An 18,982-nucleotide genomic window follows, 5' to 3' on the forward strand; every position below is an offset into this window, starting at 1 on the left:
CACATAGGGGAAAAAAAAATGCCATGCAGTTAGTTTTTCAATGCAAGGGTTAAAAGCTGCTGACTGTTTTCTGAGCTAGGGACCCTGTTCCATCTATACATGTGCAAGTGACACTCATACCCACAAAACTCACTTAATTGAGGACTGAGTCATTCCCTCCTACATTCAAACTCATGCTCCCAACAGCTGGTACACAGTCTTTTGCAGCTTTTAGAGTTCTGGGAGAGTTTTGGTGGAATTTTATTATATATACTATATATATTTATTGTTAAATTAAGGTCACAGTCTTCCCTAACCCAGACATTCCCAGTTTCTACTGGCAGGGCATCAGTAGCTTTTCTTCCTGTTGTCAGTTCTGCTACTGTTGCTCTTGTAAAGATGCTTCTGGGAGTTTTGAGAGGTTTGATTCCTTTAGACAAAGACACCAGCATCAGCCTGGTTCCCATGGCTACAGCTCCTCAATCTCTACTCAATACAGACTTTTCAGCCACTCTCATTCAAAAAAAAAAAAAAAAAAAAAAAAAAAAAAAAAAAAAGTAAAATAAAAATCCTTCCCTTATCTCTGAGCACCGCAAGTTGAATTGCAGCTTCCTCCTGTTATTCACACCGGCAGCAAGAAACCCTAAAGAGAAAACTTAAAGAAGCACATGAGTGTAAAGACTCACTGTGACTGTTCCATTCAAGGCTACTGCTGTCACAAATACATCATACAATCCTGTACATAAATCTGCCAGGATCCATCATGAAATAACTTCTAGGGTTTTTTTCTCTCACCTTTTTCAGCTAGAGGATTGAGTGGATAACTCATTTTTCTGGTTTTCTAGATAAAAATTGGTTACATTTTTGGCATTCTCAAATCAAATTAGTAAAATTAACTGTTTTAACCAAAATAGAGATAATTTTGTTCCCTGTTTTCGCAATGAAGAAAAAAGCAAGCCAAAATAAAATAATTTCATTTTCAATAAGGGCAATTTTAACAAATGTAAGTAACAGAAAAGGCAGATATAGCTCAGAGAACCATACACAGAATAAAGTGAGAAATTTAATTTCTGTTCTCTCTTTTTCAGGCAAGCCAAGGCCTACTTCCCTGACTGAACAAGAGGTTTTTTTGCCTTACTTCAATAAGACTTTAAGGACTTTGCACAAAATCTGACTTAGCTTTAACAGTTTTCTTCCTGCATCGTATCATACTCTCTAGTGGAGTAGTTAAAGCAGTCTCCTAAAGTGCCCTTGCACTTGGGAGAAAACACCAAATTCAGGCTTTTCAGATCCAGAGAGCATCCCAACCCATTAGCTGGTCAGTGAGGATTTCTTTACTTCTCATTTCTAAATCTAGTCATACACATGGGCAAAATTCACTGAAGTGTACAATTGTCTTTAGGATGAAGAAGCTTTCACTGCTATAATTTAATAAACTGGTTTTAGAACTCTCTAGTCTTCTACAGTTTTGTCAAAACAGCATATGTAGAATTTCAGGGGAGAACCAATTAATACCTTTCAGTCATGCATTAACATGCCATACAACTTCTGATGGTACCAAATACTTGATTTGGGTACAATTTAAAGAAGAACATGTTGAGAATGTTTGCGGGTTTCACACTGATTTACCACTGCACAAAACTCCAGAAAACAGAAAATCTGATAGCACAGTATCAGTGACAGCTGGTTGAAACATTTCTTGAAACCACCATTTCTCAAAAAACATAGGCCTTCTTTTGAACTATGAATAGTAGCACTGTATATAAAATACCACGCCTTGATTTGTTTTTCTCGGAACTGATAAAAAACGTTAGCTGAACCAAGGAAAAGCAGCCAGATTTAGATACTAAAAATTGATTAGCTAACACAAAATACATTTAAATTCAATTATACTGGTAGACCTTTCTCAAGTCACGGTTACTTTTGGGACAAATATGAGATGAAATTTCAATGTGTAGGATTCCTATGCAATCTTCAGTTTGCTCTTTGTTGGGAGCCTGAATTAAAATGACCATCAAAGCACTTCTCCTGCAATGACACAGCTCATGGTAGTTTAGCTCCCTGATCCCCCTGAGGGACTGTTCCTAGTGACAGGAATGGTAGGGCTGTCTAGTGTCTGGGTTCCCCCAAATGCCTCCCCTTGGCCCTCTGGAATGGTGGCATGTAAGGAATGTATACATTTGACTGGGATTTAGGGATAACAAAGGACCAAGCTAGAATAGTTTCTTCATCACAGGTTCCTGCTACGCGAGGATCAGCATTTCGCCACGTGTGCGGCAAAGCTGATGTTTTTGGAAGGCTTCAAATCTCCTGCATATGTGTGGTACAAGTGGCCTCTGTGCACACTGAATACACAATCGGGGTCACTGTGGACCATCTGTGCACCACACATGGGGAATCTGACACTTTCTATCATCATTAAGTGTGATATTTGTGCAATACTCAGCACAGGCTTAAATAATGGTCAGAGCAGCTAAAATGGAATCAACCCACAGCTATCCACACTCCTTCCATGCTGGGGTCCTCCTCAGAAATCTCTTCTTCCCAAAACTGCAAATAAAAGCAGGTTTCATTTGACCATTTGACAAATTTATCTGACCAGAAATATGCACTTCTGGGCAATTCAACCCCTCCTCAGCAGCATATTAAAATAGCTCAGATGAACTGCTGCTTAAGACTGCCTATTTCTTTTTTGACGGAGAGCCTAAAATGAAAACATAAGCAGTGAACACCCACCTGCCAAAGGCCATTACAGGGTGAGAGGCATCGCAGTAAGTGTATTTCAGAAAGCTTTTAGCTAAATCTAGGTCCTTTTAAAACGTTCTGTGCCTTTCCAGGGCTGCCTGCCATTGCATCTGTCCTGCCTTCCATCTGCTTGCCACTTGCAGGAGGACCTGCGGGCAAGCCCGAGGCCAACAGCAGGAGCTGACTCCACTTACACAGTTTTCCTACACATCCACCATCTGGCTCTTGGACTTCTGTGGATATACACCCAGACCTTGTGTATCTCTACAAGGTCTCCTCAGCAAGTCTTCCCTCCCCAGACTTAATTGCTTAATTAGCAGTTCCCTTCCAACCCCTGCTACCAGCATCTTGAACTGACTGCTTGGGCACTGGCATTCCTGGGCAGAGCTATAGGAGTGTGGATGCAGTAAGAAGCTAAACAAGATGAATAGTCTGTTTTTTCCCCTTGAAACAAGGAAACAAAAGACTGTACCTTCTAGTGATGAAATACATCCTACATTCATTTCAAACCATCACTGGTGATGCTATTATGTTTCCTCAAATTAAAAGGAATTTATCTTGGGGGAATTATTTTGCCTACTGTCAAACTCATGGATCTAGACCTTGGCTTGAAGGTAAAAATCATGCCAGGGGCTCTTCCACCAGCTTTTTATCTGGGAGAAGTGGAAGTGAAATTTCTCTCAAAAGTCAAGCATGCATTTATATGCAACTTAAAACTTAGCTACTCTCTCAAAATGAGCATTTACACTTCTCAAATCATTAACATCCCCTTGGATACCAATTGTAGTAAACATTTAAAATGACAGCTTTTCTCAGAATTTTCATTACTGTAAGAAGTAACTTGAAGTGAAACTGCCTGTAATTTCAGGCAGATCAATGAAATCCACCTTATGCTGATCTATTAAAGAATGTACTCATTGAGTACAATTTAGAAAAAATACCTGTTAATTCCCCAGAATTAGGCTTCTTAAATATTTCCAGGTACTGCAAGTTAAATTTTTTGTAGTGCTGAAGGACAGACCTGTTTCCTGCTATATTTTTGAAACAGCACAACAGCTTTTCATCTCAAAAGTGTGTAACTGGTTTCAGTTAAGACTAGTATGTACAGACTAATCTCTGTGCAACATATCAGGAACTTTTCAATGAGCTCCATGGCAAAAGAAATACTGAGAAATCAGCACAAGAACCATTCACTACATTTCTGAAGCTTCTTTTGCTATCAAAGGTATATTAAAAATAGTCTAACTATTTGTTAGACTAGATTTGACTAACAGTCAATATGTTAACAACTTACTTCCCATTTAATTGTTCCCTCAAGAGTCATTGCTCTTTCATATGGTCTCTTAATAAAAATAATATACCAGTAATTAACAGATGCAATATAACATTTATTCATAAGGTGTTCTCTCTACAGTAAGCCATTCTGACATACTCCCCTCTCTGAGGGTCTCATGAATTAGTAGTTAAGAAGGTCTTATTTTTGGAGTATTTAATTTGAACAACACTTTCAGACATGTGGCATGATTCTTGGTGTCTCTTACACAGAGCCAGGAGTTGGATTTGGTGATTCTGATGGGTCCCTTCCAACTTAGTGATTCTATGATTCTGTACTGATAATTTTCCCTCATCTCATGAGTTTAGGAAACTAAGCCTAAGAAGCTGTCAGCTTCAAGGGGAGAACTCTTTCCTTTCACTGACAAATGGGATGTCGATGCTGCTTCCCATCATGTGTGCAAAGCTGAGCACGCATGCATGAAGAGCAAAGAGAACAATCCAAGGGGGGTGGTAACTTTCCATGCTCTTCAGTAGATCCAGATGCTCTAGGAGACATTTTATTTTGTGTCTTCCAGCTACCTCTGTCTTTCATGAGGATGAGCAATCCTTGCTTATTCTTGAATCCTGTTCAGCCCCTGAACATCACATCACTTTGTTTGGAGTGGACACTTTCCTTCTGTGACAGCCTTGGCTGAAAGTGGAAGGGCTCATAAAAGCTTGGTTGGTACTCTAATATTTTTCTGGCTCCCAATATATTCCTCTGTACAACATTAAGGCTACTCATAAATATTCAGAAGCCATTTATGCATTTGAATTTTTAGTCTTCTTCAACTAAGTGAGTTATATCATTAAGTTTAATATGCTAACTTTGGGGAATCCACTTTTTCCCCCAACCTTTTTCTTTATAAAGATGACATATATCCCTCTTTTGTATTACCTTACAGCCCCGTGGTGTTTTGTACATTTATTACAGCATATGTTAATTCAAGATCAACATCTGGTATTGATGCTTTACTTTAGAAGAGGGCTGATGCAAAAGCACTGAACCACCCCACTACCTGGATTGCAAACACCAGAATTTATGAGGTGTCTTTGATATAGAGACTGGCTCTCTCTTTCTCCATTGCAGAGTGTGTTCCCATTTGTGCTTTGATAGGTTGAAAAAAGTGGGCTTGCTCAAAAGATTTGTAAATGACAGGTAACACCTCCAGAACTGAGCTTATATTGCTCACCACCACTACCACACAGACCTAGAGTTGTTCTACAGGTATTCACACATTTTTCTTTCTCTATTCACCATGCTTCCATGCTGGCCTATTGGCTTATTTGGCCAATGAATAACAAGTTAAATTTCAAAACTGAAAAAATTCTGTTTGGACAACTCTTGTTTTGATCAAACTTTTCTGGACTCCAAGAATGTAAGAGATTAATTTGGTTAAGGTAGTGGTGGGAAAGGATTTTGCATCTCTCCTGTTTTGAAGATTTTGGTAATTGTTACCTTTTATTAGAATTCAAATATTATAAAAATGCTTGTTGAACAAGCATTTTGCCCTCTGCCTCATTGCTCTGATGGTACCTTCCACTGTGTAAAGTTGCATTATATCCCCTGAAAGACATAAATGGAGCATAAACTAATACAGCAATGACTAAAGAGCCAGGATGTGGATGCTTGAGAGAGATCCCATCACATATGTCCCTCTTGATTCACTGACACAGTTGCAGTCAGACGAGATGCTGATATTTGACCTCCATTTCATAGGACAGGGTGAACTGCTGGCAGATGTTGACCTTACAGGCTTGCATGTCTACAGTGCTTCCCTGCCATTTGCCCAAAATAGCTTTGATTAGCTCATTTTCAGATTGTGCTTCAGTGCCCATTTGTTTTGCCTGGTTCTTGACAAAACACAGTTCAATCAATCTGAGTACAAAAAATGCAATCAGTTTTGGGTTAAGTAATTGGCAAACAGTTGGATTTTCCATACTTTTTTGTATAGTATATCAGAAAAACAAACACATCACAATGTTATTTTGCATATGTTCTGCATTTTAATAATCTTTGAAACCAAGGCTCCCTCTCTTATTCCACGACTGTAATAATCTGGATTTATTTTTTTCCTGGTAATGAAAGGAAATTTTGTGCAAATTCTATTCCCAGACCAGCCAGATTAGCAACTGTAAAACCCTTCAACCCTCTAGTTGGCAAATGATTTATTGACATGACATTCAAATGTGTTTTGCTTCAGCATTAATGACAAGAGTTCCAGAACTTGTCACTAAGGTGATAAATGCATCCTTATACACACAGCCTTGAAAAACTGGGAATGGTGCCATTTTTCCCCTTCAATTTATTGAAAATCACCTCTCTTTACATTTACAGGAAGTAGCCACTTTTTTTCCATGCTGTGGTTATAATATATCACAATTTTGTTTATGAACAGTTAATTACTTTATTCGACCTCGTGTTATTGGGAAGGTATGGGTTAGTACACAGGAAAAGCACTCTGAAAACAGCTGTTGCAGGACTGATTTTTTTTGACCTTGAAGAAGATAACTGGAATTAATAAAGCAGCCTAATCAAATATAATAGTAGTAAAACTGCTATGGTCATGAAATGCACTGATGGCACATTTCCTAATGTGTCTGGTTTAAGCATATCCATACAAGCTTATAAAAATGAGGAAAAGAGGTTCCCAAGGACAAGTTGTTCCTTTACTGGGAAAAAAAAAACTTTGACACTGCAGCCTGTAGCAGTTGCTGAAATATTTATGCAGATAAAAAATAACAGATTTAATCATGGTGCTATAAAAGTTAGAGGTCTCTGATATTTACAAAAGAAAGATGTGATAAATCCTAAGTTTCACTTTTACTCAAAGTGCAGAGAGGAATTCCTTTCACTTTTTATCAAAAGCTTTTACTCTGAAGATTCATATGTATTTGTGAAAAAGAACCAGTTTTAGTGAATTTCTATTTTGTATTTGATTTCACAAAAATATTGTGGATCAAACAAAATGAGTTTGTTTTCCAAACCAAAGAATTCAGACTGTTCATCCTATGATGGCTGTTATTGTAGCAAACTAATTTAACTTGTAGAAAACAGAAAATAATTTTACAATGTTCAAACAAAAATGAAACAGTTTTGTGCTTAAAGGCTTTGATAATCTCCATTCTTTCTTATTATTAACAGTGACCAAGTTGAGAAAATTTTCCTGATTGACTGTTTGGCCTGGTCAGGGTGAGAAAAATGACTTTTAAAAAAAAACTCAGCAGATTCCCAGGAGATAAAGACCATTCTCATTCTTGTTTATTAACAAAATTTTGTATTAAACTCAGTCTGTTCGTATGGGTCACTTGGTATTTTGAAAATACTCTGCATTTGGATGTCCCTGATAGGTTCATAGCCTTTGCTGGTGTGGGTAGGCAGTATGACACCAATTGGGTATTTCACAGCTCAGACACTGCACAGCTCTCCAGGCATGCTGGAAGGACCTGGGTGTCAGACTGCAAGGGAGGAAGAAGACAGGCATGAGAATCAGTGTTGATTGCCTCAAATTCACTTCCTTGCAGCAGGGACCATGCCAACCTCCTCAACTCACTGCCTTAAACTGAACTGCTGTTGTTCAGATGAAAATTAGGGCTTCTCTGCCAAAGTAAGCAGGAGTAAGCTCAGTATGAGTGGATCAATTGCTCTGATGTAAAGCTCAGTACAAAACGCCATCCAGTCTAGGAACAGCTTCTGCATCTCTAACACAGACCATTCATTACAAACCCAACAGCCCAGGCACTGTAATTAATACAGTGCCAGTAGTTTTTTAAATGTGACTCTACTTTATCACAACTTTAATGTGAAAAATTGGATTGAAACTCCTGGGAGTTCAACAAACTTCCCTTCTCCAGTGAATCTGCAGCTCTTGTGCATAGCAGTCCTCCAAAATTCATGCATCTGGAAAAAGTATACGATGAAAGCAGAAAGTGCCCTTGCATGTAAAAAGCTTAAAAGTAACAGGGAGTTTACTGAACTTTGATGTACACTGAAAATGTTTAAACGTTTAAATGTATCAGAGCATTTTTTATTAAACTTTTTTTCCCCATCCTTCATAACAGTAGTACAGCAATAGCTCTATTATTGTCTGTTCTATGAAGATTTATCTTCATCTTGGACAAACTCAGATTCATAGCTGGTATATTTCTGAATGCTGTTTGTTCTGGAAAAGGAAGGCTGTTCCTTAGTCAATTAGATTTCCATGTAAATCTATCTGCTATGATTCCCTGGAGCTGTATTCCATGTGAAAGGTTAAAGGTAGGTTTCCCAAGTCTTATAGGAAACACTCCTACTGTTCAATAGTGCAGGATGCAATTTAAGGTCAGCATTAGGTAAGAGGAAAATATGAGCTGTTTTATACTTGAACAGAAACCACAGGCCTTGCAAAATACCGGTAAAGTTTCAGTGCTGTGAGAAAAATAGTGATGCATTTTTTATTGTTATGAAATTCCTGATAAAGGTTGAAATAGCTTTCATAGCAGAGATTTAAATAAAGTTTCTATTACACTGCTTCCTGGCACTTTATCAAATCAGATGGATGTAGACAACATATAATATAATCAACATCAATCCCACATTCAGTCTCTCCAAAACATCTGAAGACATCTTCAGGAGTGCATGGGGTTTTTTTCTGCTTATTTGTCAATACTTATGGTGTAAACTGGAGACATAATGGTGCTGTGAAGTAGCTCATTCTGATAACAGGTAACACCTTACATTGCCTGTGTTGCTCATTGTTGGCTCCTTTCAGGCTGACTTGTGTTGAGGTGTCTGTGAAGTGCTGGTGACTCGGTGTGGTCCCCAGCAGAGCTGGCTGTTGTTTTCTGTAGCCTCCTGTGACCTGTTTTCAAAAAGAAGGGCAGGTGGAGAAGCTGTGATAAAGAGAATGGTTAAGATTAGGATATGATACATCAGCTTGTTTAGGTATGTAGTGCTTATTATATGCACTCATATATGACTTAGAAGGAGGGGTGATCACTGTGGAAAAGATGAGTCAAGGTGACTTAGAAGAACCAGAGGGCTGAGGAGAAATTCAGGTCTCAGTTACCCAGACGAATGATGGTAAGTGAATTTCATGCCTGTTGAGAAAAGTAAGAACTACCCAAACTACCCAAGAGAATTCTCAATTAACCTTATCAGCCCAGCAGAGAGGACAGGTTCTCACCATAGCACCATTAGGGCTCTGCTGAATGCAGTCACTAAAAGACAGGATATGCTGCAGAGATAAGAATGGGATGATAAACTCTGCAGAAGGTATAATGCTGTAACCAAGCGGTGCCTCCCCATTTAAAATACAAAGAACAGCATTGGAGAGAGGAAAACACAAGTTCAGGAAAGAATGCTGGAAAGATTGACCTGCAAAGTGGAACTCCCTACAACAGAAAGTCAATAGAAGCAGGAATTTAAAAATAATTTTGAAGTGATTATAAATGATGACAACAGTTTTGGGAAATAGCTAGAAAATCTCATGCATAGGCTAGCCTTTATTGGATCAGGAGGCGACACAGTGATGAGGGACAGCTAACCCACTTGCACTTACTGAGAAGTTCTTAAATCCTACATTGAAACATCTGCTGGGCACAGGCTGAGAATACTGGATGGCATTTTTTGTGTAACAATTCCTGAACTCATATATTGCTTGAACATTGAAGAGGAAAGAATGATACAGAGTCACTAACATAGTTGCTTGTAACTTTACCCCTAAAACACCTAAAATTATTTGTCAGAGCTCACTTGAATTTCTATGAAAAGTTACTGTTAATATGCCTTCTTTGTGCTTGTTCAGACATAAATCACAAAAGAATCTTTCCATCAAAAGATCAGCGTGAGACCTACCTCTGAATGCTGACCTCAGAAAAATAGTCTTGTGCTGCTACAAAATTAGACACTTCTGTGTCTCTGCTCTGAATAAGTTGTTAACCTTCACCCTTTTCCCAGCATTAGCAGAAATAATCATTGCTACTTATCATTGTTACTCATTGTTTTCAAAACACATGTGTTTTGAAATCTTCGTCTTGAGAAGATTTTGCAAAAATTGCATATGTACAATTAAAACTAATGGGATATGAATAAACTGTAGTTAACAAGCCACAAAGACCCATTTGAAACAGGACTTTTAAGATGTGATTAGAACACTATGATAGAGAGCACCTGATGAGTGAAAATCCTAGGTTGAAGAAAAGACATGAAATGATAGATTATTAGAGAGGGAAGGACAGATGCATTTGTTCTATAGATGTACTTTAAAATTTACTTCTCTTTTAATTCTACTCCCACTGTAAGGCAAAGCCAAACTTCATATATTTCAGATTTATTTTCCTTTTCATGATCCACTGGACTTGTTGCACCTTGTATGCAGTGCAAGTTTTGGAAAGTGCTCACATTCACAGTGTTACCTATTGTCTAAACTGGGCTTGGTTTGAGCCCACGTTCTAAGGTATGAATACCTGTACTTGGCCAAGTGTCCTCTGACAGGGAATTGCTGAAGGTGAGCAGAACTGACAGTTGCTTTGGGTTTAAGGGCCAGGGTGACCCTAGCTATTTAACTTAAAAGCAGGTTTTGTTCTGTGGGTCCAGAGGTAGCACTGGTTACTGCCTTACATCTCAAAACTAGACCAAACAGAGGGAAAAATGAACATGTTTCTCAACATTGTCTAAGTTCAAGTTTAGATCTCTGCCCACTTGGTGTGCTGCCTGGTCTGAATCTCACCTGAGGCAGCTGGCACTTCTCATGCGCTGCAGGGTGAGCTACAGTGTCCAAACCAGGACAGAAGATTCCTCTTGGGGAGGCAGGACTTTGGGCATTGTAACACCCCCTGGGAAGTACAGCTGCATTCTATTCTCTAACTCAGTTGTGGAGAGCCTGAGGGTATTCTGGCACTTAGATTTTTGAGAACCTTCTTAATAAATACCAACAAAAGTAGAACAAATAATCAACATAGCATCACTTGTGTGCTTTTATCAACCTGGTATACAGAGATCATGTAGTCCATAAATGGTCTGATAGAACAGGAATTATAAAAGTCCCATGGTCCAATGTTCAGAACAGCACATGTCAGAAAAACCTCAGTCATTTCTGCATAGAGATCAAAACTTGTGTTTGGAGAGAGGAGAGAGATCCGACCTTGCTGTGCAGACTTAATGTCTTCACCACATAGAGTGGCACACTGTTCCAGTGGCTAATTATCCACCCTTGCTGCTAGGAATGTGCTATTTCTGGTTTGATTTTGTTTAGCTTCTGCTCCTGGTTTTTTTTTTTTTTTTTTCCTTGTCTTATTCTCTCTTTGCAAAATTAAAGAGACAGCCAGAGCCAATAGTCTTTTTCTTATGTAGGCACTATTAGACTGTAACTGAACCACTACTTAGCCAGTTTCAGTCTGAGCACCTCAGATTTAGTGAGTATCTACGTTAGACTTTCTATAGCACAAATTATTTCTGTTGTTCTTTCTGATCCCACTTTTATTTGCTCTTTTCTCTTTGACAGCACGATCAAACTGTTCCTGTGACAGATTTTATTGTCTTGTGCACAGAGGTAATACCTGTCTCTCTGCTCTAGCTGCCTATCAAACCAAAGATACCACTTTGCAGGATATTTTCTCTTTAGCCTATGCTGAGTTTGTTGGACTGGTGCAACTGTATAAAGGGAGGGATGGGATGGAAATTTCTTCAGAGTAGTACAGAAAAGTGAGCTGCTGCTCCTTTTGGAATAAGGCTGGGGTAATCTCCTATATGCATGGCACAAGGCAATTTATTGCCAGTGTGGCTGGGCACTTACTGTGCCACAGGATCTGCTGCCTGTGGAAGCCTGGGGCAGGAGATCAGGATAGCACTGAGCCTGCAGACAGCCAGCTTTTCAATGGATGAATGTCTGTGAACTTTGATAATTCAATTGAATTGTGAATCTCAGGGTTGTAAATTACATACAATGTTTTAAGTATGTGCCTCTGGGATAGTACCTAAAACTGCTTTCTATCAGAATTGAGAGATTCTTTATGATTATAATCCTTTCACTTTCTGTGCATTATTTCAGCTATATTTTTAAACAAGTGTATTCAAAATTGTTCAACAGACATTTTCTTCATATGTATTTCCAACTACTGCTTATCTAAAAGAGAGTTTTAAAAAATGAGATATGTGCTGTCACTTACCCACAGGTTACTTAAGTAACCTGCTATTATTTCTAGGCCAGGATTGAATGAATCACATGTTTATAAGCAGAAGGAAATATAACCAAAAGATTTCCAGATAGGCTCTGTGGTCATTAGATCTAAGTACCTGCTAGCTTTAGCAATTTCACTGTGTGTTATCTGAATCTTTAGGCTTTGAATCATCTCTCAGTTTGGCTGTATGTTCCTAAGCCAATTTTGAAAAAGGAAATTAGGCTCCTAATTTTGAAAGCTGAATGGCATCAGAGTGAATTAGGCTCTAAAATCTTGCTTGATTCTGTTCACTATCTGTGCCATGACTGCAAGGCACTATAAGGCAGCCATGCCTTTGCAAGAATTTGTGCTTTTTTATTTCACACAGGAAAAGTTATCCTAAAAGTACAGTATATTCAGCCATGAAATTTTTTAATGTATTTATATGCTGTTATGACTAACATAGGCATTCTTAATTAATAAGTCACAATTTCTTATTAGGTCCCTACTCACTAAGTGGCATGTGACTCAGTTGAAAGGAAATCATCAGGCAAAGCTCTGGTGAGTGCTTTAGAAATACTGTAATGGCTGCACTGCAATTAATGAAGTGTTAGAGATAATCCATTGCCATCTGTCTTTATTTTGCTAAGCCACTCAAGCAGAGACCATATTTGAAGGGAGAAAAGAAAATCCAGATCTAGAAGAATACTGCAAATGAGTATTCACCAACATTTGTTCCAGCTCTGAGCAGCTGTTCAGTGTGATCGTGTTCATACCTCCTTTTATTCTCTATTCATGATCATTCTTACAAATGAGGTTTTTCTTCAAGCAAATACCTAATTGCGAAGGAGCACGTTGCTATTCTTCTATTCACAGTGCTTTTGCCTCTCAGGCAGGGACCCAAATCAAACTGTCTGAGTCCTCTGCTCGACAGCCGGCTGCTCACAACGACCTGGGAGCAGTTCTGAGGTGAGGCTTGCATAAAGGGCTTTGGTACAAAAGTCCCCAGGACTCCCCATTTCTGAACCTCGAGTGAAAGGAGAGAACAAATGTAGAAATGACTGAGACTGTCAGGAATATGGCTCACTAAATCTTTTGGCCAGCTGCAGAGTTTTCTAAGCTAGGCTGCAGCCCCAGGGGCTTGGAAAGGCTGTTTGGAAGGTAGGAAGCTCTTTTTCTTCTTTTTAACAGTGAGGTACAATGAGGGCAACAATCTTTCCAAGTGGTCATTCTCATATGCATACTTACATGAACATATGTGGTGGCAGTGCTGCATGGGGATCCAGATGGAAATCCCTGAATCTGCGCATCTTAGGAATCTTAAATGAGTTTTTTTTTCTGCTTTTCCCTCCTTCATCATGGAGACTCACCTCCCTGTCCTACTTACCCACCTTGTGTTCATCAAATATAGGTACATTTCAATCATTAGTATACTTGCACCACTCTGAAGACAACAAAGTCTCTTCTTAAAAAAAGTTTAATTAGTCCTTGTCTGGAGCACTGACCTACCAGTCGGCCCTTTTAAACCAAACAGAAAATGCATGCTAATAGTTGTAAGTCCCCAGCTCTCTCCAGGTGATGATTTTTATGACAATGAAAGCAAAAACTGTGGAAAAAAATGGAAAATGGTCGGTGAGCATCTTTAAAACTGTGTGAAAAGCACTGACCTTTATGAATGTTTATTCCACTCAGTAAAATTGTCCAAATGAAACACTGACAGTTTTATTACCTAGTGGACCGTAATAAACCAAAATTCAATATTCTTTTTTCACTACAACTATTATTTTGGAGCATCTTGAAAGATTATGCTCCTCAGGTCCAGAAACATAAAATGCAGTAATTCAAGATAGACCAAACAGTTTGCCAAATAGATTTTGACAAAGGTTCTTCATCAATATTTTACTGAGAATGAAAAATGAACATCTCCTTTTTATTTATTCTCTCAGGAGCCTAGCAACCTCTCACTATGCTTCAAGGAAAAACTCAGTGCTTCTGAAATGAAAAAGTCTTTCATGCAATCTTTTAAGAAGGTTCCAGTGCCACATGTCTATAATTTTTCATTTACTTTTTAATGGGATCTTTTTCTTAAATTCATATCTGGCATATTTTTGAGTAGTATTCATAGCAAAGCAACACCTTGTCTGCATAGGTATTTATTCCTGCAGAGATCTGCGTTTTGATTTTATCTGTGTATGAAATGAATTCTGACAGCTCAGCTTATCAGTAAAAATGAAGGCTGCTTTTACAAAATCAGTCTGCTCATGCACTCCCCAGCTAAAGAGGCTACAAAAGTCCAGCAGCTTCATCAGGGTGAGGAAGCCTCTGAGTTTGTTGGTTTCCACTTCATAATTATAATGCTTTGTGTGGTGAAGTAGTTCAAAAAGCTGAACAAAGGATGAAGACCTCTCCTTACTCGTTGATAGCCGAATATTCCCACCTTTACCATTCATGAGCATTTTATCCATGTTTGATTCCATTAAGGGGAATCTGCACACATGGGTGAGGGACAGACAGTGCCTTTTACAGGCCATTGCAGAATTGTGACCTAAGTGCTCTGATGGCTCCTTGGCAATTCCTGCCTCCTTTCACTGGGAAGCTGAGGGGAGAAGGATTCATCTCCCATTTCATTGAAATTGGAGGCTCCTAAAGGAGACAGGCTGGAAAGTTTCCATGACACCATGAAATGGGTCTTTCTTTGGAAACCCCCTGCCTACAGAGAGGAAGCCAGGGCAGTGAGGTCTTCTCTTCCTTACTGGCATGGGTCTCTTGGAGAAGGTACCAATGTGGACAGACAATCACAATTTCCCAGCTGGCACTCAGCCCTTGGCTGTCAAGAGATCCATGACACTGCCTTGGGTCCCAGCTAGAACTGGTTATGCTATTTTGGACTCTATGATGGCAGAAAGTAGGATTTATAGTGTACCTTCCTTTCTGATGACCAGAAAGTATCCTTTGACTGGCCAGAAAATATCCTTTGACTAGCCTTAGTCCTGTTATTGTGAATTATTTGAATTATAATGATCTTCTAATATTTTTCATAGAAAAATGTGCAGTATGCCATAGACCTCTGGAAAGAATGAACAAACCCATGGCCTGGAATGATCAAAAGCAGCTTTTGGTGCATCATTCTGCAATGGAGATTTGCCTGCAGCCTCTTTTTCTGTAACATTTCTCTTTAAATGTTTTCTCAGCATCAATCTGCTGGTCATTCCAACACAGCAAAGAATCTTCCTTTGCGACATGCGATGAAGCTGCAAGCACACATAAAACATCTTAGATCATAGAGATTTTCTCAGAAGTGACTGATAATCAGATAAACTGACGGGGAGATAGTTGATGTAGAAGTAAGGCCTTGACATAAATCTTTCAAAGGAAGGGAAATAGCTGGTAAAGAAAATGAAAAACAGAATGTCAAATATTCAGGAAGTTGGATAGAAGTCTAGGTTACAGTGCACTTGCACATCCAGAATACCTGCTCTGAGAGGACAGTAAACCAGAGCATCTGTTCTCCCAGCATTCATGTTTCAATATTGTTTTGGTGTATGTTTCTGGTTTGATGGGGTCAGCAGTTCATTGCATCTAAATGCATTTTTGTCTCCTTAAATGGTCTTTCAGATCATGTTTACTTGTTTACTTCAGTCCTCAGACGGATGTACCCAGTGAAAACTGGCTGCTGTGCATTTTGATGCTACAAGATGCAGAGCACTGCACATCCCTGTATCTGAGGGCACAGTTAAGCCCTCAGAACAGCTGAATTGTGTCTTTGTACAACAGGGGATTTGATAATTGGGCAGATGAAGCATGAAGGAATGAAGCTAGAGAGAGCTGGTGGCCCAAATTCCAGGCTGAATCCAACAAATTGCATTGTAAGAATGATTTTTTTGTCTTTAAAACTTCTTTATAGCAGGGCTGTAATGGAGATAAGGCAAATGTTATTTACTGCTGTAGTATCATTGAAATGTCATTCTTTTAGAAGCATGCTATGCTGCTCATAAGCAGGCACAGGGCAGCAGTCGAGTCACTGTGCTGTCTGCATTTGTAACTGTTCCCACTGAGCAAAATCCTAAGGCCATTCAGTGCCTGCATGACACAGAGCAGGGGCACATCTAAAACATATCCTGTTATGTTTGAGATGCAGTTAGAGAAAATAATAAGTTGGCTTATAGTCTTAATCAGCAATGATTAGATGCATCTCTGCCAGATATGTAGAAAAAACATCTGTAATGTTCATGTCAGTGCTGCATCCAGATTCCTTAGTCAGTTGTGGATGGGAAAAGGAAGTATTTTGAAATATTGCCAGCACATAGATATAAGGTTATTATTTTAATTGACTGCGTCAGCAAATGCACAGAAGTATCATTTACCAAAGAAGTTTCTCTTGGTTAGTCTCTGATAGTGGATTTTTGTTCACATAAATGGAGTTTCTAGAGCTTCCTAAGGAAAGAAATATGAGGAACAGACATCCCATTTATCATCCTCAGGCCAGTGGGGACACTGAATATTTTAGCTGAGTTTTGACAAATTGTGTGTAAGTCAGTGATCTAGGAGTGAAGTTCTGGAAACCATTGGCTATACATTTGTAAAAACAAGTAGGAAATTTAATATGTTAGGAGCCAGAGGGAAGTATTATACCAGTGTCATGCAGAGAGAAACTTACACTTGAGACACAGAACAAACTGTAGTTATAATTACAGAAAAAAATTTTGGCTGCACTGGAGGATGTTTTGTCATTGATTTCAGAGAGAATAGAATTTCATCCAGAGCATGTAGGAGTGAACAGTATTTGTTAGAATCATATCTTTAAGACAGATGCAGGTATGAACTAAAGGACAGATGTTCCAGAGAGAGCAGAAACAGTTAGGAATAAAATTACTTTTTCCCTGAAAAAATGAACTTTCTGAATGGTTTTGTAATGGCATTTTTTGCTCTGCAGGGCAATTTGAGAAAATATGTTTTGTTCCTTCTCCTCCTTTAAATTTGATGCTTTCAAGCTGATTTATGTGAAAGGGAAAAATAATGCAATCCTTAGGTAAGCACTTGCTTCTCAAGGAGAAAAGCTTTTGACATTTGCCTTATGCAAGAATGTAGTGGCATGGAGTGCCAATCCCTAGAAAAGAAGTTTCACATCAGCACAGAGATTGAAAGTGCTGTGTATGTTGATACCAACTTTGTGCAGGGCTATGATCTCCCACTGGCTCTGTAGAAGTGCCACACTGCCCCTTCTTTCCAGACATATCAGCAGGTCCTAAGGGCACATTTCTCTTAGCTGAGCATTCCCATGGCACACTGCTAAAAAAAAGCTGCTGCTAGTTCCTGACCTGAGATCTCAGTGCAATATAAAATGCTTGCTCACAACACCTCTGGTTTAACACCTGTAGGAAGCATTCTTATCTCACTTCTTGTGCAGAAGCAAGGCTGCAAGAGGAACTATGTGGACACAGAACATATTCTGCCAGTGGCAAAACAGGCATTATGAACTACCCTGAAGTATGAACCAAAGTTTGTTTTTAGCGGTAGGGGAAGCACCAAGGGTACATTCTATTCATTCCAGATCTACCTGGGGTCCCAGAGCTTCACAGGGATGAAATTACAACAGTTCTGTGATGCCAGTGCTTAAGGGATTGTCCTTGCTCTGTGTGACACCTCATGAAGAGGATGTTATCTTAGCTGGACATTATCAGCTGTGTAAACTCAAGACTTGAAAAATTCCCTCTTCTAAGTGCATCATTAAAAATTGAAGAAATCTGGAATCTCCTGAAACATTTTGGCAAGCCTGCAAAGTTTTTAACTTCCCTGCTTCCATTTCCATGCTGGAAAATGAAGAGTGGAGGAAAAGCTGTTTACTTTTTTTTTTTTTTTTTCACTTGATGTTATAGTGTTATGAATGCAGAAGTTCAAGGAACATGGAATATAAATGTGCAATGAAAGAACTGATCTGACTGCCAGAACTTCAGCCAAGATTCTGTGCAGCTGTGGCTCAGCAAAGGGGAGATAGGTCAGGAAGTCTCTGTACCATCCATATTGGTCTGGCTGTTCAGAATATCAATTCTGCTCATTGCTGTTGGATTATACACTGAGGAGAAGAGGAAAATTAACTTGCTCTCTGGAATGCAAGATGAGAAATAGTTTTGCTGCCCAGCCTCACATTTTTGAACTATGATTCTGCTGATATCAGCAGCTGTCTGCTGAATCATCTTTCTCTTTTGCTGTTGCCTTGGTCCTTTTAAAGGAAGAATAACCACAATGAAATAAGATGGAGTAAAATACAGCTGAACTTCAAAGGGATTACTGCAGCAGAGACTGGAGATCTGCAAAAAGACACAGTAAATATTAAATGAACATAAACAGATTCTGCTGTTCCTAAATGCAAGTTTCAATTGTTTTGATACAAATATTCCAGCCAAATATAGAAACGGAAGCTCCAGAATAGCACAAAAATGATAACACACATGCACAAACACACACAAAAATATTCCCAAGTTTTCTGTTGCAGTGCCAGACCTTGGCAGCAGAAGATTATTAGCCTCTTTTTCAGAGCTTTCAGAGCTAATTTTTGTCTCTTTTCTAACAGAATAATTTCACTGACTTCAAGAGATACGTTCCTCACTTTTCCAAGATGGATACCACACACAGGCTGGAGAAATACTTGTAACTTAACCAGACAAATAAATCTCCAGATGCTTTTCTGCCTTCAGTGGAAAAAATGGGGGTTTACTCTTGCCTATCTAAACATAACAGTAAAGGCTTGTTTGCTTTCACAAATGAATAATATTCCAGATTATCTTCTGTGCATTTCAGTTGCTAT

This window comes from Cyanistes caeruleus, chromosome 1, assembly GCF_971803275.1.
Source record: "Cyanistes caeruleus chromosome 1, bCyaCae1.hap1.1, whole genome shotgun sequence".
In the NCBI taxonomy this organism is placed as follows: Eukaryota; Metazoa; Chordata; class Aves; order Passeriformes; family Paridae; genus Cyanistes; species Cyanistes caeruleus.